This window comes from Cyprinus carpio, chromosome B19 (assembly GCF_018340385.1).
Source record: "Cyprinus carpio isolate SPL01 chromosome B19, ASM1834038v1, whole genome shotgun sequence".
In the NCBI taxonomy this organism is placed as follows: Eukaryota; Metazoa; Chordata; class Actinopteri; order Cypriniformes; family Cyprinidae; genus Cyprinus; species Cyprinus carpio.
The window spans coordinates 7205327-7231566 of NC_056615.1; the positions used below are offsets into that span (position 1 = coordinate 7205327).

The window sequence follows — 26240 nt, forward strand, 5'->3', positions numbered from 1 at the left end:
ACAAGCCATATAAAATGTGACCTCTGACCCTCCTAGAGCACAAAACAACTCTCTGAGAGTCATCGGGCGTTAGAAAACACTTGAGAGTGTATGTGATCAGTTTAGCTTTCTCTACAATTCATGGACCAAGTGCCCTTGTTTTGAAATTTTAAGAGTGCCTGGTTAAATTTGTTATTACTTGATTTAAAAAGTTTTAGATATGTTTGTCAGTTATGAAAGTATGATGAAAGTTTTAATGACACCACAATGTTAGATTAAAAATCACATAACCCCAAGAAAACCTTATGATATTCATGGTTGAAAAAGTATTCAAATTGTTACATAGAATTAACACATAATGCATATTAAATCCAAGTGAATAGTGAACTTTTGTGACTGTAAAATGTCAAAATATGGATGAAATAATGTTCCATCGTTGTACATGTATTTATGTAAAAATTAAACAACATACTTATTCTGACCTGTACTTATTAAGATATATAAAAGAATGTATGAGTACATGTGATCACACTAAATTGTATTATTTTTTAAATTATTAAAACCTCCTTGCCGATAAATGGGTGAAACCAAGTTGTTTGAAGGATAGTGTTAAAGATTTAAAATTTCAGTTTGTTAGTATTTGGGGGCTGGGGTCTTTCAATGTCACAATGATTATTTTTCTAAATATGCCTGATGAGATTCTTTTATTTCATGATCTCTGTATGATATGTGTTACACTGAATGACGGTTTAGTGTGTCTAATGTAGTTTTATTGTAGTTTATATGCATTGCAGACTAATTTATTATCTTAGACATCCTTATAATTTTTCATTCACCCCTTTCTTTCTGAATCAGAGACTTTATGCATCACCGCATGTGTACATAGCAGATATTCCGTGTTCAAGCTGATCTCTCTGTTTGCACAGTTCTGCCAAAGGGAAATTAGCTTTGACCCACATGACCTGTGCATATACGTCACTGCCTAAACACTGCCACTGTGCAAATCAGATTCTGCATCTCTCCTTCAGATTCAAATGAAGTGTACAAACATATATCAGTATGCTCTGCCTCTGTGAATGTGTTTTAACAGCAGCACCTTACCAAATTCAGTTAAATTTGAGTTACAATGATGAACATATTTTCAATATGGCAAACAAAAACAATTAGTTTGATCTCACACAGTCAAGATAAATTAACAGCATAGTTTAATCGTTTATATATCATGTGGGTCTGGTTCTTCTTGTATATGACAACATGAACCTAACTCTTTAAGAGATATTAAATAAACAAACCTGCCAAATAAGTTATCAAGTGGCTTCTATGACAATTTACACAGCCTTACAGCGCCCTCTAGTGGTCAAGAATAATGTACCTGTCAAAGACTTATTCTAATGCTGAATGTGATATTACAGTGTGAATAAAACATGCTAACACCTGTTTACTGTACAAGCAGGAGTCTAACTATTAAGACCCAGTTCACACTATTTCTGCACACTGATTCAAAACGATTTGGTTCTTCCAGTCTACCAATGCTCTGATTTAAAAGGAGTGTGTACTGTATACATGAAGTGATTGATAATCACGATTCTAAAAACAAAATGTGCTGTTGAAGGTTCAAAAAATACTTTTTTTGCAAGTCATTTTTACTTATGAATAATGTACGTCACTCAAAATCAAACTTGCCCACTTTAAACTGATTTATTATGTCTTGGATGTTTCTTCTGAAATGTCTTATGAGAATTAAAAACAGAAACAAAATCAATTGCTTACATATCTAAACATATGGAGCAATACAATGCATGTGAACTTCAGAAATATTCTAGTTTATTGCTGGTTCCCTGTGAAGCTCTTAAACAGCAGGAGGCGCCAATGCTTCAAAAACTTCATCACCTCTATGTTTTCTTAAACTTTTGTCTAATTTAACAATCTGAATCATCACTGCACCCCCATAAACAAAGAGCAGTTTGATTCATCTGTGGTTTATTTGATAGAGGAATTAGGATCAGTGGTTTAATTGCAGATATTTCTGGTTCAGTCTCGGTTTTAAGGAGAACTGGTTGAACTTCTGCTGGTGACCTCCATAGAGCGCGCTCTCTCTCTCTCTCTCTCTCTCTCTCTCTCTCTCTCTCTCTCTCTCTCTCTCTCTCTCTCTCTCTCTCTCTCTCTCTCTCTCTCTCTCTCTCTCTCTCTCTCTCTCTCTCTCTCTCTCTCTCTCTCTCTCTCTCTCTCTCTCTCTCTCTCTCTCTCTCTCTCTCTCTCTCTCTCTCTGCTTATGCTCAGTGTAATATGGATGGGTTGACACTAAAAAACATTTGATTCAATAAAGGGGATCTGCAGAGGCTCCATAAACATAAAATGTGCCTGCATGGACCTGAATTGCCTCTAACCAGACATTTATGCCGGTCTTATCCACAGTGTTTACAAGACCAGATCAGCCCAATTACCCTCCTGTAGCTGAGCAGATGGTCTCCCGTTTAGCCAAAGTTCATTATTTTTGTTAAAGTGCATTTGCCTTCAGTGGCAGGAGAAACAGGTCAATAACGGAGATTTGTCATGATTTAGCCATTTTAAAAAATTATATTGAAGGTTGCAGACAGGTTTGCCAAATATTTCAGAGACTTCTCTCTTCTATGCCCTCACATGTACATGAGATTTTAAGACCAATACGATTTTGGACCAATTAGATGTCACTGTGGGCGGTGCTACATAACACAATGCGACAGCAAACCAAACCAAGTTACTGACAGAAGTCTTGTCACTTGTGGTTGAAACCAATTCAAACAAAAATAAAAAACTCACATTTACAGGGATTGGACCTCCGGCAATGCAACAAATTTCAACTTTTTTTATTTTTATTTTAATTTTTTAATTAAATTTTTTGGGGGGAAATTTTCGGGAAATATTAGGCTCGTTCGACTTCATGCGGCACCTCAAAGATCGGCTGCCGCCTGACAAAAGCAATGCATTCCGGTTAGAAAATTTGTCCGAATTTGATTGGCACTGCAGCCACCTTACGATCAGGTGTGCCATCAAAGTACAGCGAGATCAAAACGAGACCAGCCGCCGAGGTCAGGCATTGCAGTTGCTCAAAATTGGCTGCGAGATCTTTGATGACAACACACTTTATTCTCATTGGTTAGATTATGTGATGACAAGCACGAGGTGTGTTGCTTGTTTTATTCTAACAATTTAAGGGTTACTCCACTGGAAAATGAAAATTAATCACTTAATTAATCACTTACCCCCATGTTGTTCCAAACCCGTAAAAGTTCCGTTCGTCTTCGGAAACACAATTTAAGATATTTTGGATGAAAACAGGGAGGCTTGTGACTGTCCCATAGACTGCCAAATAAATAACAGTGTCAAGGTCCAGGAAAGTATGAAAAGCATCGTCAGAATACTCCATCTACCAACAGTGATTCAACCGTAACATTATGAAGCGACGAGAATACTTTTTGTACACAAAGAAAACAAAAATAACAACTTTATTCGACAATTCCTCTCCTCTGTTTCTCTCTAAATAATAATAACAAAATTTTCACTAATCTGAGCTGTATCCTTGTGGCGCGGCTGATACAGAAGATCATAAGCCGCTTGCATACTGCTCAGAATTGTCAAAATGGTGCTACACTGATTTGGAGAGACACAGAGGAGAGGAATTGTTGAATAAAGTCATTATTTTTGTTTTCTTCGTGTATAAAAAGTATTCTCATCACTTCATAACGTTACGGTTGGATCACTGATGGCGGATGGAGTGTTCTGACGATGCTTTTCATACTTTCCTGGACCTTGACACTGTTATTTACTTGGCAGTCTATGGGACAGTCACAAGCCTCCCGGTTTTCATCCAAAATATCTTAAATTGTGTTCCGAAGACGAACAAAGCTTTTACGGGTTTGGAATGACATGGGGGTAAGTGAATAATAACAAAATTTTCATTTTGGGATGGAGTATCCCTTTAATTACAATAATGCTCACAAATCAGTGTTTTTTATAACAGTAAAGTTTTTTTAGTGTAGTCGCACTATTATATTGAGTCACGTTTATCAGAAAACACTGATAAAGGCTTATATAGGCTACCCCACCCTATTTAAATATGTTCATGTCGCAGTGCACATTAAATGGCAGCAGCCGCTCTTACGTTAAAAATGAGGTGGACCGAGAGATCAGTGGTTAGGAGCAGGGTTTAAAATGAGCTTGTTCACTCACCAGCCAATTTGGCTACTAAATTTTTAGCCGCTGGCGACATGCAGCAACAAAAGTCACTGCTGTTGTGAATGCAGCTAGCGGACTGTTAGTGACGGGTCAAGGGTATGTTCAAATAAGCTAGATATGCAAAGATGCTGCTAGGCTGTATTTAATATATTGTGATGTCTCATAAGTTCAGTATTTGTGTTAAATCTGCACAGATTTACTGCACAGACTGTCCATGAGTTGTGAATAGCAGTGAAGCGCTGCAACTATAGGCTGGACAATAGGTAACATGACAAACTTGATGAACGTTAGTAATTTCTTCTTTAATAAAAGAAGCTTTGGATGCAACCAGATTTTTAAAAGGTGTCTCTTAAAGATGCTGAAAACAACACAGTGCAATGGAACAGCCAAGAGGTCAGTATGTGGGATGATTAAACAAAAAAAAAAAAAAAAAAATACTGGCGATGGAATACAAGAAAGCATCCGTACTGTATCTCAGACTGACAAGCTCAATTATTAATTGCTGTGGAATTTACAGGTAGTGCAGTAATTGGCTTATGTTCACTGATATGAAGTAAATTAAATAATATACTGACTTCTAAAACTAATTTTTGTTTAAGCTAATAAATAATTTATTCTTTTGCCATCTTCATTTAGGGTCTATAATAATTGCAATTATTTGTAACTAAATTAATCAATTATGTGCATCTGGTTATTTTTAATATCTGCAGCATCTGATCATTTTTAAATAGATTGACAGCCCTATAAACAGGAGTTATTAGCCAAAAGTTGTTCACAAACACTTTCAGATAGGGTTTGAGAGTTGTGAAGGTTTTTGAGAACTTGTTACATAGTCTCCCTGTCCTTCAGCTGTTAAGAGAGCTACTTTAATAGACAATTTGTATCAAAATCCTGGTTGAAGTGCTATACATATTCATCTGTCTCTCTCACTGATTGCTTATGAAAGTTATTTTCCCTGCAGGTGGTGGGCATTTGTTTCTGCTGTTCTATGAGTGAATGTTAAACTGTGTCTGCTAAGATGTCTTTCTTCTGCAGTTCAGCATGAGAGAATCATGCAAAAGACAGGATTTAGCTTCACGGTTTAAGTGGAATTTATTTTGGAGCTTAGAGAATAAAAGGATTTATGTTGCTAGTTATAAGATATTATATAACTGGACTGGTTGTGATTTAAAGTTGAGATTATGGGTGTTGTTTGACGTCCTTTAAATGTACAAAAAAGAGCTAAAGACATGATATCACCTTCCAGACACTTTAATTTATGAACCACACACACTGAAGCACAGCCCATGTAATCACAGCAAATTAACCTAAAAAAAAAAATGAGTCCTTGCAAAGCGGTTGCTTTTTCCACTATGTGTTTTGGGTCATATAGCTACATCAAAGTGTCCACATGACAAGCTGTGATTGTAGATAATGAAAGCAAGTCATTTTCAGATAGGGGTAAAAAGAATGCCGTAGATGTTAGTGAAGAGGCAGCCCAGTTCTATATGTGCTCTGGAAAGCTTTTTGCTATTGACAAGATATGATTGTGTGTTATTGACAAAACCCATAATTCTGTCAATCTAAACATTCTGTTATTCTCGTCTTTCATATCTGTATCTGCAGATTCTGTGCACTTCTCTCTATTAATAACACAAACAGACAACATACAGACAACAGCACTGATTTTCTCATGTCCACTCAAATGTATTCCTGTAAATTTTCACTATAAAAAAAATCACAAAAGTATATGTTATTCAAACTGTAATTTTTCATGGTTATAAATGTAATGTTCTTTTTCAGTTACCTGCTGGTGCCACAATGCAGATACGTCTACAAGTGCCTAAAAAGAGTACAAGTGTGTATAAGAGTGTCTAAAAGGTGAGATATTATTCTTTTTCACCTTACAGTCTGTGAGCTTCAATTCCTTTAGCTTTATTTTCTGAAGCAGTCTGCTTTCTACAAACACTGCTCAGCGTTTAATTTTGTGCATTATTTCAGTACACTGAATCCAGACAGAGCAGTTCAAGATCTGATGAAAATATGGGAGAGGTTTTAACTTAGAACACAAAATTCAAAAATATGTGTATTATTAATAGCATGTTTGCATTGACTTGCAAAACTTTTAAATGTCACTGTAGTGCTGCCGTATGTGTGTTTTTCTTCCACAGATGTGCAAAGGGCCAATCTTGGTAATTTTACGTAAAATGCATATAATGCGAACTTGGCCGCAAATGTTTGAAAGTGATTGGACTACAGCATGTTCAAGACTAGATTTTTTACATTTTGCCTGTAAAAAATGTTATGCAATGATTCTAGGGTGTTGCTATGCTATGTCTAATGTGTCTAAATGTGGTATTTGATAAGTTTCTATGCGGCTGCTATAGGGTGTTCTGACTGGTTGCAAGTCAAAAGAGCCTACCTCCAGGTCTCTGTGGTATTCTGGTCTCTAGATATGACTCAGATCCTCCTTCAGTATACATAAGATATATGGGATATTTTTGCCCTTTTTATCATCCACCAAGCAGAAATACAACCCAGAAAAGTCCAAAAAGTAATAGCACACCTCTCATCAAACAAGCTGTATGATTTGAGGTATCATGACTGTAGCAAAAATGGTACTTACAGGTGCATTTATTTAAATCCCTCTCTCTAAGTATGATGGATAATAATAACAATGCTTGGCTTAGCAACCACTACTAACTAGAGACTTTCATATGCATGGACAGGCTTTTATTATTTTTGGGTTTAAAAATGAGTTCAGATAAAATCTAAATCAAAATACAAGCACAAAGACAGATGGATCTTAACTAGAACCACATGCTAGGAATCACACTGAGCAAACAAGTACATCATGACTGTGTGTTGGTCTGTGTGTTCTGCATTGTCCAGTCTGGCTGTCTAATAAACATTTACTGCCATCGGCTGAAAGCTAATAAAAATCACTCCGAAGAGTAACAAGGTAACACAAAGAAAGTGTGACTTTCAAACTGACTGTCAACAGTGTTACTTTGTTTTAAGCAACATTCGAGAGAGTGAAAAAATACTGAGCTTTATGTGTTTATATAGCATATATACTAAATCTGTATAGTATACCAAGGTTAAAAAGGTACACTTCCATAATGTACTTAAAGTGCTCTATTTTCAAGCACTATTTGTGTACTTAATTTACTAAAAATTATTGTAGTTCACTTGAACCCATCTTTTATACAGTAGTACACTCAAGTGTTTGTGTGTGTGTGTGTGTGTGTGTGTTGTATCAGTTAGATCTATTGCTTTTGCATTCTGAGTCTTGCATTCGATGACGAAACACACAAACCAGGATGAAGACAAGGGAGGTGACTCTGAGAGAAAGGCAAGCAATTTGGCTGTTAAAAGAAAAGAGGAAGTCAATCAGAGCTATAGCAAAAACAAAGGGCATGAAGATATCAAGAGTTTGGAAACCAGTGGCGACATCAGCAACCAACAACAACCTGATCAGTCGAGAAAAACAACAGCAGATGATAACAGGCAAATCATGAAAGCTGTGAAAATGAATCCTAAAATCATCAAAAACCTCTAGAAAACTGGACGTTCTGACAATCTACTGTCCACTGGAGACTTTGACATCAAATTACAGATGCTACACAGCAAGATGCAAACTCTTACAAGCACCAACAACAGAAAGGTAAAATTAGAGTTTGCAAAAGCCAGTAGAGTTTTGGAACAGAGTTTTATGGACAGATGAGACAAAAGATTAACCTTCTAACCATCTTCTAACCATCTAGTGATGGGAAAGCAAAAGTGTGGAGAAAAAAAAGGGAACTGCAAATGGTCGAAGCATACAGCCTCATCTGTAAAGCAATATGGAGGTGGTTTCATAGCATGAGCATGCATGGCTGTCTCTGGAACAGGCCCTCTCAAATTTAATGATGACTTAATGTATGATGACAGTAGCAGAATGAATTTGGAAGGGAACAAAACCATCTTGGCTACCAGTATTCAAGAAAATGTCACCAGACTCATATTGCATCAGGACAATGACCCAAAACACCCTGCCAAGGACTTCATCAGGGCAAAAAAATGTAAAGTCTTAGATTGCCCAAATTAATACCCAGATTTAAATCTGATTGAACATGAATTTCACCAGCTGAAGAAGAGACTAAAAACAGAAACTCCATCAGATAGTGGGATGAAACTAAAAGTGCTGTCATTTTTATTCGGTAAAACATTTATGTGTTGAAACAGCTACAGTAATAATAAAATGTGACATTCTGTAGTTCTGTCTCATGTTCATCTTTTAATCATATTTACAAAGGTCTTGATTCCACAGCAATTTTGTCTTTACTGTTCCGATACTTACGGAGGGCACTGTATATATATGTTATACTGAGATGTTTAATATGTTCCTTATTTATTTATTGCAATTTATTGTAATGTAGTTTTATATATATATTTTATATATATACACACACACACACACACACACACACACACACACACTATATGCGCAAGTGTACCTAGGGCAAAATCCGCAAAGGATGGTCACACCAAATGATTTAATTTAGTTAATAGAAGTCAACCGATAAAGAAAATCTGCTTAAGACATTATTTTTGACAACATCCTCATTTTACAGCATTTTTTACACAATTGCCTAAAACTTTTAACACTACTGTAGCTTTGCAGGTAGGTCTCTTGAAGCATCGTGGCCATCATTGCCACAGCTCTTCTGGATTTAGTCTGTCTCAATTTGTTCTGTTTCTTCATGTCATTCCAGAGAGACTGATGATGATCAAATCAGATCTCTGTGTGGAGCACTGGCTGTTGTCAGACAAATTAATGGCAAAATTATATATATACATATATACATATTTGCAATGTAACGTATCTGTATGCTAGACTATTATTTATTATGTAAATTATAGGCTTTGTACTTCGGTTCCAACGGTGACACATTGTGTTTGTGCCATTGCTGGACAGGGCCATAAAAGGTCCTTAACCCATCAGCAGGATGGGTATCTTCTCCTTTGTGCAAGGAGGAACAGGATGAGCATTGCCAGAACCCTACAAAATGACCTCCAGCAGGCCACTGGTGTGAATGTCTCTGACCAAACAATCAGAAACAAACTTCATGAGGGTGGCCCGAGGGCCCGACGTCCTCTAGTGGGTCCTGTGCTCACTGCCCGGCACCCTGGAGCTCGATTGGCATTTGCCATTGAACACCAGAATTGGCAGGTCCACCACTTGCTTCCTGTGCTTTTCACAGATGAGAGCAGGTTCACCCTGAGCATGTGTGACAGATGTAAAAGGATCTGGAAAAGCGGTGGAGAACGTTATGCTGCCTGTAACCATTCAGCATGACCAATTTGGTGGAGGGTCAGTGATGGTCTGGAGAGGCATATCAATGGAGGGACGCACAGACCTCTACAGGCTAGACAATGACACCCTGACTATCAATAGGTATCGGGATGAAATCCTTGGACCCACTGTCAGACCCTATGCTGGTGCAGTGGATCCTGGGTTCCTCCTGGTGAACGACAATGCCTGGTCTCATGTGGAGAGAGTATGCAGGCAGTTCCTGGAGGATGAAGGAAATGATACCATTGAATGGCCCCCACGCTCACCTGACCTGAATCCAGTAGATCACCTCTGGGACATTATGTTTCAGTCCATCTGACACCGCCAGGTTGTACCCCAAACTGTCCTGGAGATCAGTGATGCCCTGGTCCAGATCTGGGAGGAAATGCTGTTAGGTACCAGGATGAAATCCTCAGAGCCATTGTCAGACCGTTTGCTGGTGCAGTGGGGCTTGGGCTCCTCCTGGTGCATGACCATGTCCGGCCTCATGTGGGCCAGAGTGTTTAGGCAGTTTCTGGGTGACAAATGCATTGATGCTGGGACATTGTGTATCATTATGGCAATCAGCACCACAGACTGTCCGGGAGCTTACTGATGCCTGGATCCAGATCTGGCAGGAGATCCCGAGAACACCATCCGCTATAACATCAAGAGCATGCAGTGACGTTGTTAGGAGTGCATGTATATGAGTAAAGATTTTTGTTCCTCAAGATCCAAAGTGTGATTTTATTGTTCCCTTAATTTTTTATCAGTGTATTTACATAGTCAAAGGCAATAAATATCATGGTTTTGTTTTCAAAAAAGTGGTATTTTTAATTTAGTTTTTTATTATATAATATTGGTCTCAGTAGTTCTAGACTGAGTGGAGTGAATGAGTCTTCACATAAAAAAAGGAGTTAAGTTCAAGTTGCACACATGAGCAGCTGAGCCTTTTCCACTGCCTTTTTTCTGTCATGGTGCCTCTTGTGGGAATAATGATGTCTGAAGGTAGGGTTGGCAAATAGCAAGGACAGACAGAGTGGAACTGACAGTTACTAATAAATGAGCAGAAGTCTGTTTTTTTGCCAGATGGAGACGTCACTCTAGCAACCACCTAAACATTTCACAGAGTCTGCTTTTACCCTCATATCGGAGGATTTCATAAAACCTTGGTTATCTGGAACTGATACCCAGAATGACACCATCACTGCGGCAAGCAACGGGATTCTGTATCCTGCTGTGCAGGGATACAGACAGTGAAGAAGTTCTGCAGCTGAATTTTAACAATTCTGATAAAGCAGATATAAGCTGCTGCAAATTTTTTGGCCAAACTTCAGATAGTTTTAAAGGAGTCATTGTTGGCCTCTGCTTTTTGTCTTGGTGGCCAGACCATTTAAGTACCTGAAAATGTCAGCCAAGTAGGCAGACTTGGTGAGCCAACTGAAATTATAGAGTTGGTCTACAAGTTTGAACTATGAATTCATGAAAAATGTTCTCACCTCATCATGCAAATGAAACAGATGAGTGAGAACTTGCTGCATTTCTATGTGTAATGGAAGCTGGCATTGTTCACGCTATGTCCTTGAATGATGAAAACAGGCGTGTTTGTAAAGGTGACATTTGATATAGTTCATCTTTGTGACAGCTTAGTCCAACACATACATTTGGGACCAATACTAGAGCCTCATCTTTGCTGGAAACCTCAAAAGGTTATACTAGTTGTTAAATGTTTGGAAAAAAAAAAGTCTTCCTTGATTTTGCCATCATGGTCAGACCTAAAGAATTAGTGCATTTTTTTACCATGTCATCTGTTCTATGCTAAACTGTATTATTAAACTGAGGAATTAAATAGAGTTGCTTAACTGATTTCTTTGCCAGCATTACCCTGCCATAGTTGTGTCAGCAGGTAAAATTACATCCTCCCTGATTGCAAGTCATTATTTTTTCTGAGGTTTTACAGCTATCCTTCGTTCTCCTTTGGCTTATTTTCAAAATAATTTCTGGTGGCAGACTGCTTTGGTTTTAGATGTTGCCGCAGATTGGTTTGTTTATTCAGAGCCCCCTAAAGCAAGGGTGTCCAATCCTGCTCTTGGAGGGCCACTTTACTGCAGAGTTTAGCTTCAACACACCTGCCTGGAAGTTCCTGAAGATCCTGATTAGCTGATTCAGGTGTGTTGTTGTAATTGGTGTTAGAGCTGAACTCTGCAGGACAGTGGCCCTCCAGGAGCAGGATTGGACATCTGTGGTCTAAGGTACATGCTTTCACTTCTGCTCCTGGAGGGCCACTGTCCTGCAGAGTTTAACTCTAACCCAAATTAAACAAGCTAATCAAGGTCTTCAAGATTACTAGAAACTTCCAGGCACTGTGAAATCAACTGAATCAAGGTTTCCTGGAATAAAATGAAAGGAAATTCTAAAAAATTAAACCTAAAGTGAAGACAGTAGAAGTCTGATCTGTATTTAAAATAGTACCGTATTTAAAACGGTACTCTTTACAAGATAATGCACAAAAATATTTAATAAAACCCATAAAAGTGTGTGCTATGGACACGGATGATACTTCATATTGTGTGGCTTATTAGGAAGAGTTTTTAAGCAATCAGACTTATATTTTTTGCCTGGTGGATGATAAAATCCGCCAAAAAAAACCTTTAAAAACCTAATAACCTTTATTCACAACAAAATATAAGAACCTTTTTATCTAAATGGTTCCATAAAGAACCTTTAACATCTGAAGAACCTTTCTGTTTCACAAAAGGTTCTTTGTGGCGAAAGAAGGTTCTTCAGATTATAAAAAGGTATATCTATAGAGTTGGTGGAACTCCTTGGTCTGGATTGGGATTAAGGCACAGTCACATTAGCCATTTTTTACAGTAAAAAAGTCCATTGTCAATGGTGTAGTGATGCACAAAGTACTACTCACACAGAAATCACTTTTAAACCAAACAGCCTTCTTTTGGTCAGGGTGTCAAATTCACATGAAAAACATGAACCTGATGCTAAATTTGTATGCCCTTATGTGAAATTCCTGAACATGCGATGGTAATTGTGGCTGCAATTGTAGACTAACATTGATCTGAGTTATACCTAGAGATCAGAATGTCATTGAGATTACACAAGTGCCTTCAGAAAATGTAATTATCTGGTTACATTTGTGGTAGCTGTTGTTTTATTAATTTTATTGTGTGGCTAAGGCATTTTTGTAGAATTTATCTACAAATCTGATCACTTCTGGTTTGTAACAAGGCAACTGGCCGATACTGGTTGCCATGGTAAACTTGAGAATGAGTAGGACTCGTGCTGTAAGAGAGGCCACAGGTAATTTGTGTGTATGTACTGTGATTCAGACTATACCAAAAGCTGCTGACATCTCTTCCCAAAGTACACTTGCACCACTTCTGCCTAATGATCTTCTACCAAAGCGGCAAAATAACAATGTGTGAAAGCAGCGGTTATCTAACCAAACGCCAGATCTGTAGGGTAAAACAACCAGAGGATCAGAAAGAATGTTATTCCACAGAAAAATCATTTTGATTTTCAATTAAGGGACCTGGTAAAGGTGCTTTGAGGGGAAACAGAGCAAGAAAGAGAGTTAGGAAAAGGGAAAGGGAGTCAAGAGTTTCCTCCCACGTACACACGCAGGAAGTCACTGCTGAGCAGATGCAAAGCATCATTATGGAGCTGACTTATCCGTGCTGAGGTAATGCATCAGACCACTTCTCGATCCAGACAAGAGATTAGATGAAAATGAACTGTTTACACAGCTATTAAGATCAAGACACTTGACACACTCTCACACAAATGCATGTACGCCTTGTTTATTTCAGCACCGTGATTCCCGACCCCTTCTCGTTGCATCGTGAGGTTTATAGGCCAGTGACCAAAGACCACAAAAAAGGATGAGAGATCCCTCCAAACATCAAACATCCTGGAAACACAGAGGGAGGAAGCAGTTTCATTAGGCCATGAAGAATCCAGACCAAAACAAAACAAGCAAGTTTGCGTATTTCTGCACGCACAGGAATGTGTGTAGGCTGTTCTGTTTTTACCATATAGTGATTACATACATCACTTGTACAGCTCACTTGTGTTTGTTTGTAACTGAGAAGAGAACTTTGAATGTGGAGGATTTATTGGAGGTTGAACTCCTCTAAGTTTGAGTGAGTAATACAGAAGAACGTAGGAGAGAGGGAGGAGAGGGAAGAGATGAGAGGAGGTTACCCGTTATAACAACCCTGGAAATGCTCCTGAAAAAAAAATGCCTTTTTAAAATGGTATACATTTTAAATCTATAGCCACAATGTTGTAACATTTACAGGACTTTTTTCTGCCGATGCAACTTCCAGTTCCTTTTTTGATCGAGGTGTGCTCTGATGCACTACACATTTTGGTAGTGGAGACCAGTGTTGGGGGTAATGCATTACAAGTAACGCGAGTTACGTAATCAGATTACTTTTTTCAAGTAACTAGTAAAGTAACGCATTACTTTTTAATTTACAAGAAAATATCTGAGTTACTTTTTCAAAAAAGTAACGCCAGTTACTTTGTTTTCCCATTTTTTGACTGGCAAGCCTCCTGTTCCTATATTGGGAGAAATCAGAAGTATGGAGGCGTTGTGTGCGCTGTGTGAACATGATGTTACTGTAGTTCTAGACTAAATGTGAATGTGCATTAATTCATCCCACTCACAAAAAAAACTAAAAAAAACAAAACAGATTTAGTATTCATCAAAATTAATCAAAACAGTGAAATGCAAACTCAGAATATGACGCAAACCTGCAATAACTAAATATATTAAATAACACAAATGGTATCTATTCCCATTTTATTAACAGTGTCTTTGCTGCTGACCTTTAATGATCCAGTTCAACCATACTAATAATCAAAAATAACTTTAGATAAACTAACAATTGTGCTTCATTGTTTTTTTGTTTTGTTTTTTTATTGCTGAAGAGTGTTGAACCTTCTTCTCCTGTGTTCTACTGCACAGATGTGAATTTACTTTCCCTTCAGCCTGAGGTTTATTCCTTACACTTTTTGGTGTGAAAGGGCTTTTACATTTGCTATAAATAGAACTTCTTATATTAAAAACAATCAAGCCCTGCTCATATTTAAAAAGTAATGTGAAAGTAACACAAAAGTAATGTAACACATTACTTTCCATAAAAAGTAACTAAGTAACGTATTTAGTTACTTATTTAGGGAGTAACGCAATATTGTAATGCATTACTTTTAAAAGTAACTTTCCCCAACACTGGTGGAGACAGGTATTTCATGCATAAAGGAATTTATTATACTATACACTATACATACTTTATATTGCAAAAATAGCAAGAGTAACATGGTAGCAACAGAGCATTGTCAAAGAAAGAGCGAATGACTGAAAGAGTAAGGGTGCAACATATCCTGTTTTGGAAACTGTAGCCACTGGTATGTGTGTGGCTGAGCGGATGAGGTCAAAGGTGCGAGGGGGGTCCGGATAAGCAGCATGGGCAATCAGGAAATCAATGGAAGGGCATTTGGTCAGCTGGGTCACAAGGACAGTGTTAGAAGTTTAAAAGTAACACATCGGCCCTCCTGGAGGCGGGGAAAGAGAAAGTGGCTCACAATTTATCAGCTGTCCAGCCCTCCCTACACTTCTTATTTACGACCGGCTATAACTGGGAGGTCCTGGCCTGGCGCGCAGCATGTCTTTCCCGGCGCGCTCTGCGTACGGGAAGCCAGCGGCTGAAGTCCTCCCTGTGCTTTATTGATCTGGAAGTTGTTTGTCAGGGTGAGAGCTGCTAAGGACGCGCAAGATGAGACACTCCCGCAGAAGGCCGAACGGAGAACAGAACAGAACGGAGGAGAGGACGGAGCAGAAGCCAATAAAAGCTGCACAAAAATAGCCTGTTTTAATTGGGAGGAAGTGGGCGAAAAACCTGGAACAATGAGGAGGAAGAAAGGCATGTGATTAAAATGCCGGAGGTCGAGAGGGACCCCACCTCACCTCGCTTCACACCAAACACTCGCACAGTGGCAGGGACAACACGACAAGTCCTGCTTTCTCATCTATCCTGCAAACTGTTTTTCCTGTGTATTCCCATGCAAGAGGTCAAGTCATTGTTACACAATTGATACAGTGGCTTCTCATCCTGTGTAGGGCACAGACATCTTGTAGCTACAACAAACATATGTCAAGCAGCAATGCAATTCCTAAACAAAAAAATGATTCATTCACAATCACAGAGCCACAAATGTCCTTATCAATCAGTATTATATCTTTTGTTCAACTGTTCTGTCATTCGATCGTTAATTTGATTGGCTGTCTATCTATCTATCTATCTATCTATCTATCTACCTATCTATCTATCTATCTATCTACTATCTATGTGAGGTTCTCATGACAGAATGTGGTAAAGATGCTGCGCAACAGTGCTGTAAACATTCTTTCTACATCTCTCTCTTCCTCCTCCTCCTCCTCTCCTGCCTGCACTAAGACTAGCACACCACACTGTGTCATTGCCTCTCAGTTCTCTCCTCCTCCCACCTTGAGCTTCAGGCGCATTGACTGACCCAACACTCATTGGATGTGCTTGAGAGGAGAACAGCCTTCAAACATAGACGTGCATCACATTAAACACGCACCTTTAATTTTATTTTGTAAAATAAAAAGATAGTCGAGTCTTGTAGATGCAAAAATGTGAACGTGGTTTTTACTTTGATGTCACTTTTTTTGTGGGCATCGCGCGCGTACTGAATCAAAGCTACACGCCGCTGAGATTTTGCCCATCTTCTCCAGTCGGGACAAAGAACAAGGAGAAGAGGAGTAACCGTGTTTCAACAGATTTTAACTAAAAGAACCCTCAGTACTCATTAACTAAGTTGCCGAGAAATTCACATGCGCACCAGGAAAGGGAAGAGAGTTCCTCTTTGCGAATCGCGTTTCCTCAGAAAGAGGGGCGCTTGAGAAATCATGCTGGTTTCTGTGGAGAGGGTAACGATACTGAAGTTTCGTGCTCATATTTAAAAAAGTAAATGTGAAAGTAACGCAAAGTAATGTAACACATTACTTTCCATAAAAAGTAACTAAGTACCGTATTTAGTTACTTATTTAGGGAGTAACGCAATATTGTAATGCATTACTTTTAAAAGTAACTTCCCCCCAACACTGGTGGAGACAGGTATTTCATGCATAAAGGAATTTATTATACTATACACTATACATACTTTATATTGCCAAAAATAGCAAGAGTAACATGGTAGCAACAGAGCATTGTCAAAGAAAGAGCGAATGACTGAAAGAGTAAGGGTGCAACATATCCTGTTTTGGAAACTGTAGCCACTGGTATGTGTGTGGCTGAGCGGATGAGGTCAAAGGTGCGAGGGGGTCCGGGATAAGCAGCATGGGCAATCAGGAAATCAATGGAAGGGCATTTGGTCAGCTGGGTCACAAGGACAGTGTTAGAAGTTTAAAAGTAACACATCGGCCCTCCTGGAGGCGGGGAAAGGAGAAAGTGGGCTCACAATTTATCAGCTGTCCAGCCCTCCCTACACTTCTTATTTACGACCGGCTATAACTGGGAGGTCCTGGCCTGGCGCGCAGCATGTCTTTCCCGGCGCGCTTTGCGTACGGGAAGCCAGCGGCTGAAGTCCTCCCTGTGCTTTATTGATCTGGAAGTTGTTTGTCAGGGTGAGAGCGCTGCTAAAGGACGCGCAAGATGAGACACTCCCGCAGAAGGCCCGAACGGAGAACAGAACAGAACGGGAGGAGAGGACGGGCAGAAGCCAATAAAAGCTGCCACAAAAATAGCCTGTTTTTAATTGGGAGGAAGTGGGCGAAAAACCTGGAACAATGAGGAGGAAGAAAGGCATGTGATTAAAATGCCGGAGGTCGAGAGGGACCCCACCTCACCTCGCTTCACACCAAACACTCGCACAGTGGCAGGGACAACACGACAAGTCCTGCTTTCTCATCTATCCTGCAAACTGTTTTTCCTGTGTATTCCCATGCAAGAGGTCAAGTCATTGTTACACAATGATACAGTGGCTTCTCATCCTGTGTAGGGCACAGACATCTTGTAGCTACAACAAACATATGTCAAGCAGCAATGCAATTCCTAAACAAAAAAATGATTCATTCACAATCACAGAGGCCACAAATGTCCTTATCAATCAGTATTTATATTTTTTGTTCAACTGTTCTGTCATTCGATCGTTAATTTGATTGGCTGTCTATCTATCTATCTATCTATCTATCTATCTATCTATCTATCTATCTATCTATCTATCTACCTATCTATGTGAGGTTCTCATGACAGAATGTGGTAAAGATGCTGCGCAACAGTGCTGTAAACATTCTTTCTACATCTCTCTCTTTCTCCTCCTCCTCCTCTCCTGCCTGCACTAAGACTAGCACACCACACTGTGTCATTGCCTCTCAGTTCTCTCCTCCTCCCACCTTGAGCTTCAGGCGCATTGACTGACCCAACACTCATTGGATGTGCTTGAGAGGAGAACAGCCTTCAAACATAGACGTGCATCACATTAAACACGCACCTTTAATTTTATTTTGTAAAATAAAAAGTCGAGTCTTGTAGATGCAAATGTGAACGTGGTTTTTACTTTGATGTCACTTTTTTTGTGGGCATCGCGCGCGTACTGAATCAAAGCTACACCCGCTGAGATTTTGCCCATCTTCTCCAGTCGGGACAAGAACAAGGAGAAGAGGACATGTTCAACAGTTTTTAACTAAAGAAGCCTCAGTACTCATTAACTAAGTTGCCGAGAAATTCACATGCGCACCAGGAAAGGGAAAGATTTCCTCTTTGCGAATCGCGTTTCCTCAGAAAGAGGGGCGCTTGAGAAATCATGCTGGTTTCTGTGGAGAGGGTAACGATACTGAAGTTTCGCTCCTGTAAGTTGGATGAGTCGGTTTGAGGTGTAAGATTAAACGTGTTTTCTCTGAGAGAACAGGAGTTTTGTCGTCGCCGCATTCACGAGAAACGGATTTTAAGGAAGGAAGGCTAGGATTGCAGAGGGATTATGACACCAAATGACGACCTGATCTGTGGTAATATAATAATTGAACATTTTTTTTTTTTTTACTGTTCTTGATTGTTAAATTATGTTTTAGATCAAACGTGTGTTTTAATATATAAGGTTGAAGTGAGAGCGCGCTTTTGCGTCCCCGTCGACTACTCCGTTAGTCTGTAGCATATACACTTGCGTCACGTTTAAGTTCAAGGGTTTTTTGTTGTTGTTTTGTTTTTTTCAGCTTTGCGTTTTAAGACGTGTAAAATGAAAATAGATGAGCTAAACTTTTAGAAACTCGCCTCCAGACCCCCTGGTGCAGTTTCATTCGTATAGACTCCGTCCAGATGTCGCTGAACGCCAGAACGCGTCATATGCAACATCACATACTAAGACTTAAAAAAATATATGGTCACACTTTAATTTAAGTTCCAATTCTCGCTATTATCAAAAGATTAACTACGACTCTTGCCTCAATAAACTTCTAATATGCTGCTTATTAATAGTAAGGTAGTTGTTAAATTTATTTATTGGGTAGAGTTAGGGATGTAGAATATGGTCATGCAGAATATTTGCTGTATAAGTGCTAATAAACAGACAATAAGCAACTAGTTAATTGTGAGAATTGGTATACTACAGTGTACTAAAGTGTTATCAAATATATTTGATGTGTTTACTCCTAAAAATATATATACTGTAGGCATATAAAAAAAAAAAAAATATATATATATATATATATATATATATATATATATATATATATATATATATATATATATATTATATATTAGGGCTGTCAAATGATTAATCACGATTAATCACATCCAAAATAAAAGTTTTGTTTACATAATATATGTATGTGTACAGGGTATATTTATTATGTATATATAAATACACACACATAAATGATATATTTAGAAAATATTTACATGTATATACATTTATATATTTATATTCTTATATTTTATATTATCTATAAATATATTTAATATATAAACATAACATATTCTTCTTAAATATATACATGCATGTGTGTGTATTTATATATACATAATAAATATACACAGTATACACACATATATTATGTAAACAAAACTTTTATTTTGGATGTGATTAATCGTGATTACTCATTTGACAGCCCTAATATATATATAAATATATATATATATATATATATATATATATATATATATATATATATATATATATATATATATATATTTGTAGCAAAGCCATTAAAAGAACCATTATGGGTTTCCCAAAGAAACTTTCATGAAACAGTTTTTAAGAGAAGTATTTTTTCTTAGTGTGAAGAACCTTTTGAGTATCGGAAATATCTTTTTCTACTGAAGAACCTCTGCTTATTGTTGTAGATGTTTTTAGTTGGACACAATTTTCTCATTTGATGCCTGTCAACAAGTAACTTTGTGAATGATGGACATTTTTTTAGTTCTGCTGAAAGTATGTCTCAAATGTGTCTCTGTCTTGATGTTTTCAGAGTCTTAGTCCTTCCCATCCCTTTTGAGAATGGAAGTGTTCCGGATGGGGCCGCTGAAGCTCACTCTTCTAGTTCTGCTGAGCGGTGTGTCATTTGGAGTGGTTGAACTGGAGCCCCTCGCTCAAAACCAGCCTCAGTCTCTCAGTCCCCATCCACCTCAACAGAACATCACCCTGGCAGTCATCCTGCCTCTACACAACACTGAGTACCCCTGGGCATGGCCCCGGGTCGGCCCTGCTTTACACTGGGCCCTGGACAAGGTGAACTCTGATCCCAACCTGCTGCCAGGCTACCATCTACAACTGGTTTTCAACAGCAGCGAAAACAAGGAAGGAGTGTGTTCGGATTCAGTGGCTCCTCTCGTGGCCGTGGACCTGAAGTTCTCATATGACCCCTGGGCTTTCATCGGGCCGGGATGTGACTACTCGTCCTCACCGGTGGCCCGTTTCACCACACATTGGGAGGTTCCGATGATCACGGGTGGAGCGAGAGCGCAAGGTTTCAATTTGTACTCATCCATCACCAACATCGGACCCACACACAAGAAGCTGGGCGAGTTTGTGGTCAGGATGCACCGGCATTTCGGGTGGCACAAACATGCCCTGCTCATGTTTAACGATAATAAGAAAGACGACCGGCCGTGCTACTTTGCCGTGGAGGGGCCGTACACACAGATGCGCGAGGACAACATCACGGCAGATGACATAGTGTTTAATGAGGATGATGAACCTGTCCGTTATGAAGTGCTTCTCCAGGACATCAGCCAGAAAGCCCGTGGTAAGTGTGACATGCGATGGGGTGGGAAAACGATGTCAAGTACTAATGGGAGGCCGATGTTAGATGTCACATTTATCTTGCTCACATTGTCTGGCTGTCATTGGTTTGAAGAAGCTCATCTAATTTTTTTTATTTGGCTTGGACTTGTTACGTGTTGTCATTTGTTGTAGCACTCATTTGAAACAATACACACCCTTGTGAAAAATAAGTGTGCTTACTGAATTCGCACTTAGAGTGTACTTGAATCATAAAAGTATGTTTTTTATATCATTTATTTATTATTTGTTATAATATAGTATTATTGAAGTAAAAGGCCACTTAAAGAGAGTACACTTTCATGCACTTTGTAGTAAATATAAAAATGACAAGTTTATTTTAAAGTTTTAATAAACTTTTGTCATGCTTTGAAGAAGTACACTTATTTTGATGTGTTGACTAGCATACTAAAGCACACAGTACTTGATTATAATTGTAACTGTAGTGTGTTTTTTGATATTAAATTGAATGTAAATAAATTTAAATGTACTAAACTGCTGCTTCGTCATTACAAATGTGTAATTACAAAATATATAATCAAAGAAGTAATCTAAAAAGGCAATACGTAATTATTAAATTATATATAAATATGTGCTTAAGACTTACTTAAGTGGGTCAAAAAAACTCTTAAGTTTACCTAATTGCATTTAATATAAATGTACACTATAATAAATATTTATTTAGAACATAGTTATGTGTCTAAAAACATTACATTCAGTTTATTCTTTTTTTATTTCCATAATAAGTACTGTTTTTAAAAGTAAGATAAAGCGTTTTTTTCACAAGGGTATGGTTGTGCTTTATTAAGGAAAAAAAAAGCTTGAATTATAATCAGACTCAGTGCTTGGAATATAAAGTCACAGCTGATTTTTGAGAGCAAGTTCAGTTAATATTTGTACGAAAAGACCTGCTGTCGTCACATCATTGATATGCAGTACATGTTACATAAGTCTGGCTATATCATTCCTGCCTGTCACTAACGTGAGTGCTATATACTTCTCAAGTTATGAAAAATGTAAAACTATTGTAAGGCTGGGGAGTTTGGAAAGAGTTGGAACCAGTATTTTGAAATGCGTGAAACAGTTGAGAATAAGAATCAAATCCATGAAGACAAGAAGTTTTGTTATTTGCTACAGGTATAGGGTTTTCTTTCTCTGTGGTTACATGCATTATTCATGAGTTAGAGAAGAGGATTTTCTCTGATGCCTGTCTGTGCAGACGTCATTTGATCCATTCTTGGCACCCTTTAAATATACAGGACGATTTGAGAGTCACACCTGGTATAAAAATGGAATATGGTTGTCAGTCTTAAACATTAGCTAAGTTTACATGCAACCAAATAATCCATTAGTAATGGGATTGGTGGCTCAATTGGATTTAAAATACTTAATGCAAACCCCTCACTCAACAGATCTGAATAGAATTTCAATAGGATTGGAAAGGGTGGTGCAGACCTGAAGTAATATGATCAATAGGAACGTATTTAAGCACATAAATGCTTGAAATCAGACTGGATTCATTCAGACTGATGAAAATGTTGGCATGTAAACATAACTATTGACTCGGTGAACACAGCCGATTTATTTAATTTAAAAAAATACAAGCAGTAGCATTTTTTTCCAGTGTTTGGAAGGGTAGGGTGGTTACAAAATACAACGTTAAAATAATTGTACAGTTATTAAAATATAATAAACTAAAAAATACTGCATTCATTGGATATTTCAGCGGTTGAATATGAAAAAATCCAATTATAAAAGTACACCTATTACATTCTATAACAATGTGTGCTTAGATAAGAAAAGAAGAAGAACATTAAATTTGACTGCTAATGCAAATATTGACAGAAATGTGACTGACAGGTTTATAACGAGAGCCTATAGACTTGGATTTATTACTCAGGTCTGTCTGTGAGCTGCCACAGGTCCCGCACAGGTGAACAGAAACAGGAAGCAGAAGCCCCTCGAGCTCATCTGTGCCTGAGGCTGAGAAATGAGTTCACGCAAGCACAGCTCTGGAAACAATTAACTCAGAAGAGATGCAAGAGCACTCTACCTCGTCCCCGTGCCCCTATTCCCATGGTCTGACAAAAAACAATTGAGCATTTCATAAAAGTTTGTGCGGGTAATAATATCCTGAGAATAGGAAAATTGGAGAGAGACACAAAGGGAGAGACAGAGATATACTGAAATGTCGAGAGGGGAAAGAGTGCAAACGGAATAATTTTGAGAAAATTACTGGCTCACTGTTAGCTTCACACACCAGGAGACAGAGTCAAGGTCGTCTCCTCTTCAGGGAAAGAACTGGCAGACAGGTGGAGACTGATAGATGCAGAGAGTTAAAGAGCTGAGTGTTTGTCCCCCCGCTCTTATTCACTGATGCGTCGTGATTCAGACTTAAACCATAAGATTTTTAGTTATTGTTAATTATTTTTTAAAAAGCACATGTAGCACAAAGCATTATGAATAAGTGAGTTGTACAGCAGTCTAAAGGACGGCACACACAATGCATCTGTAGGATCTGTTGCACATATTTATATCATTCAAAGATGCATTAATACAACAAACATACACTTGAGCCTTCAGATAAGTGTCACAGCCAAGGACAAAAAGGCTGAAGGGAGATGCACTTTACAACATCTTAAAGAAAACCACCCCGTTTCTGCCACAGAATACAAAATAAATAAATAAAAAGCTAATATAGAGCCAGATTGGCCTCATTGATATTCATGCAAAAGATATGTTGCACAAATGTAGCCGATTCAGTAATAAACTCGATTTCAAACATTCAAAACTTCTTGTGCACAGTTATATCTATGAATTGTTTTGCATGTGTTAAAAAAGATATGATAATCTTTATCATACATTGTAAATTGCAATTTGTTAACGTTACTTGAAAAAATCTTGCAGACTTGTTGCCTCAGAAAAAATCTAGTTAATTTCCTTATTTGAATGTATAACTACGATTGCCTGTTTTTTTTTATTTTTTCTTCATCTGAATTAATGTATGGTTGCATGTTTTATGTGGATATGTGTCCCTATTATTAATAGCATATTACTATATTTACGTTATTGTTACTTTCTGCTTGACTTAAGATGAACCAAATAAACCAAAAAAAAAAAAACTAGTTAAGGTTACTGTACTTAGATTCAAGGTATATTCAAGTTTTCATAAATTGCATTTCAGTGTGAACGTTAACATATTAACAACATAACAACGCTAACAATTGTTTTTTTTTTTATTTTTTTTTTTTTTATGTGAATTAAGTTTCAAATATGTGTGCATCATATCTTTTGCATGAATTATTAATGAGACCAGTCTGGCTCCATATGGAAATTGTGATATTATCTCAATTATATCTTTATTTGTTGCAGATTTGCCTCACAATCCTAACTTTTTTCCTTCCTTGCCTTGAGTGTGTTTTACCTTTTTTATTGCTGAAGTTTATATGTGAGTTTATATTTCGCAATTTCAACTTCTTTCTCTGATTTGTGGTTTTGTGCCACAGTTATAACTTTCTTTCCTTTTAATTGTGGGTTTATAACACACAATTTAGAATTTTTAATGCAGTGTGACTTTATATCTTAACATATGTATCGCACTGCGATATTCACACTGTGATATAGTGTCAGATTTGTGTATTATGAACTCATAATTTTTGAAGAAAAACAAATTATGAATAGCAAGATGTCATTTCAGAATTGTGAGATCTAGACTCACACACATAATGTGTACTATTTAAAATGGATAGTATAAGAAATTTGAATGCAATCTAAGTCAAGTCCTTAGCTGTTTACGTTTCTCCAGACTGAATGTCTCACCCCAAGTTCCAGTAGATTCAGCGAATGCTTTTCCTATCTTGCAGCATGTACCCGAGAAATAGCTGCAGTGTGTCTGAATATTGACTCCCTATCTGTGTGAGTAATTGCTGTCTCTCCAGAGCGATAGCAGAGTGGTGAAAGAACTGTGAGTGTGAACGGTCTTTAGCTGGGACGCTCTGTGCTCAGACGGGGTCTAAATCTTAAGCTGCTGTGCAGGCGATTAAACGAGGAAAGGCTTGTTAGATGTCCACCAGAACATGGCATCCTTTAATAAGGCTCTCCATACCTTGATCTCAAAGTCACACACACACACAAATAGATGTGAACATGCATTCGGACACAGTCACACATATTTTTTGCGTTCAGCTGGAGTACACATGTAGTATCATGAAAATATATGTCAGGATATGGGGACATACAGTATACGGTATTGTGATTAAATACTTACATTGAAGTATTAAATCAGTATTTTATATTTTTAAATTGTATTTATTTTTTTAGACTAATTAACTGTGAATAAGACATTCCTATGACCTCACTTACATGAGCGATTACAGATGTTTAGCACGATTCTAAAAATATATACTAAATGTGCTCAGGATTTAGCAGAGATTGACAAGCAGTCAAACTGGTTTAAGTAATTGAATCAGCCCATTGGTATTTCCACATGAACAGAATCCCTTGTGACTTTTGTTCTTCTTGGCTGTGGTTTATGGTTTTATTTTGGCTTGTATGACTCCTGTTACTTTTATTGACCTTGTCATCCTGCCATTTCTCGTTTTGAGCATGCAATCAATCAATTTGCAGGCTTAGCTGGCTCGGGGTGGGGGTGCATTTGAGAAGGATACTTGCAAATGTCCTGAGGCTTTGTCCTCATCCACTGAAACTAATACTGGTGTTATGGCTACACGGGAGATTGTTTGACTTTTATATAGAGATTTTAAATCAATTCATGATGTGTGTTCTCTGTGTGTGCATATATAGACTTAAATACATACCTATATGTATTCCGCTTTATAACAACACAGTAATAAGCTGCATTATTTCTTAAATAACAATATTCTTACTTCAAACTTATATATTTTAAAATAGTTTCAGAGTAATGATGCAAACTGATGTTAAAAATAATAATAATTATAATAATACTTATTTAAAAACTTGTATAATGTAATACTTTTATTAGTAGTAGTAGCAGTATTATTATTATATAGTACCTTTCATAAATGCAATGCATGTCAAAGTGATTCATAGGTAGGAATATAATAACATTTTAGACAGTAAATACATTAATAACATACTGAAATAGATAAAAAACAATAAGCAAAAAAAGAAAAAAATAAGTACAATTTTAGAAGTTACTAGAAATAATTTACTGGGTCTCCTTGGAGGAGCTACCGTAGTTGGGGACCAGTGTTAATTTTGACAGCATATTTTGATTTAATTTAAGTCATATTTTAGTCATCTAAATTGTTTTTAGTTTCAGTCTAGTTTTAGTCGACTAAATATCATAAGATTTTAGTCAACTAAATCTACAGTAAGTCTGTATGCTTCATTTATAGAGCTATAATATAGATCGCTCTTTCCGTTTGCTCTGTTTTTTAAAAACTGA

The 26240-nt window shown here is 37.6% G+C and overlaps 1 protein-coding gene across 1 annotated transcript in view; it reads left to right on the plus strand.

Annotated features, from left to right (window-relative positions):
* LOC109085447 (atrial natriuretic peptide receptor 1-like) overlaps window positions 1–26240 on the plus strand; it is a 1054061-nt gene that overhangs the window by 931371 nt on the left and 96450 nt on the right. The gene's annotated exons all lie outside the window — the stretch shown is intronic.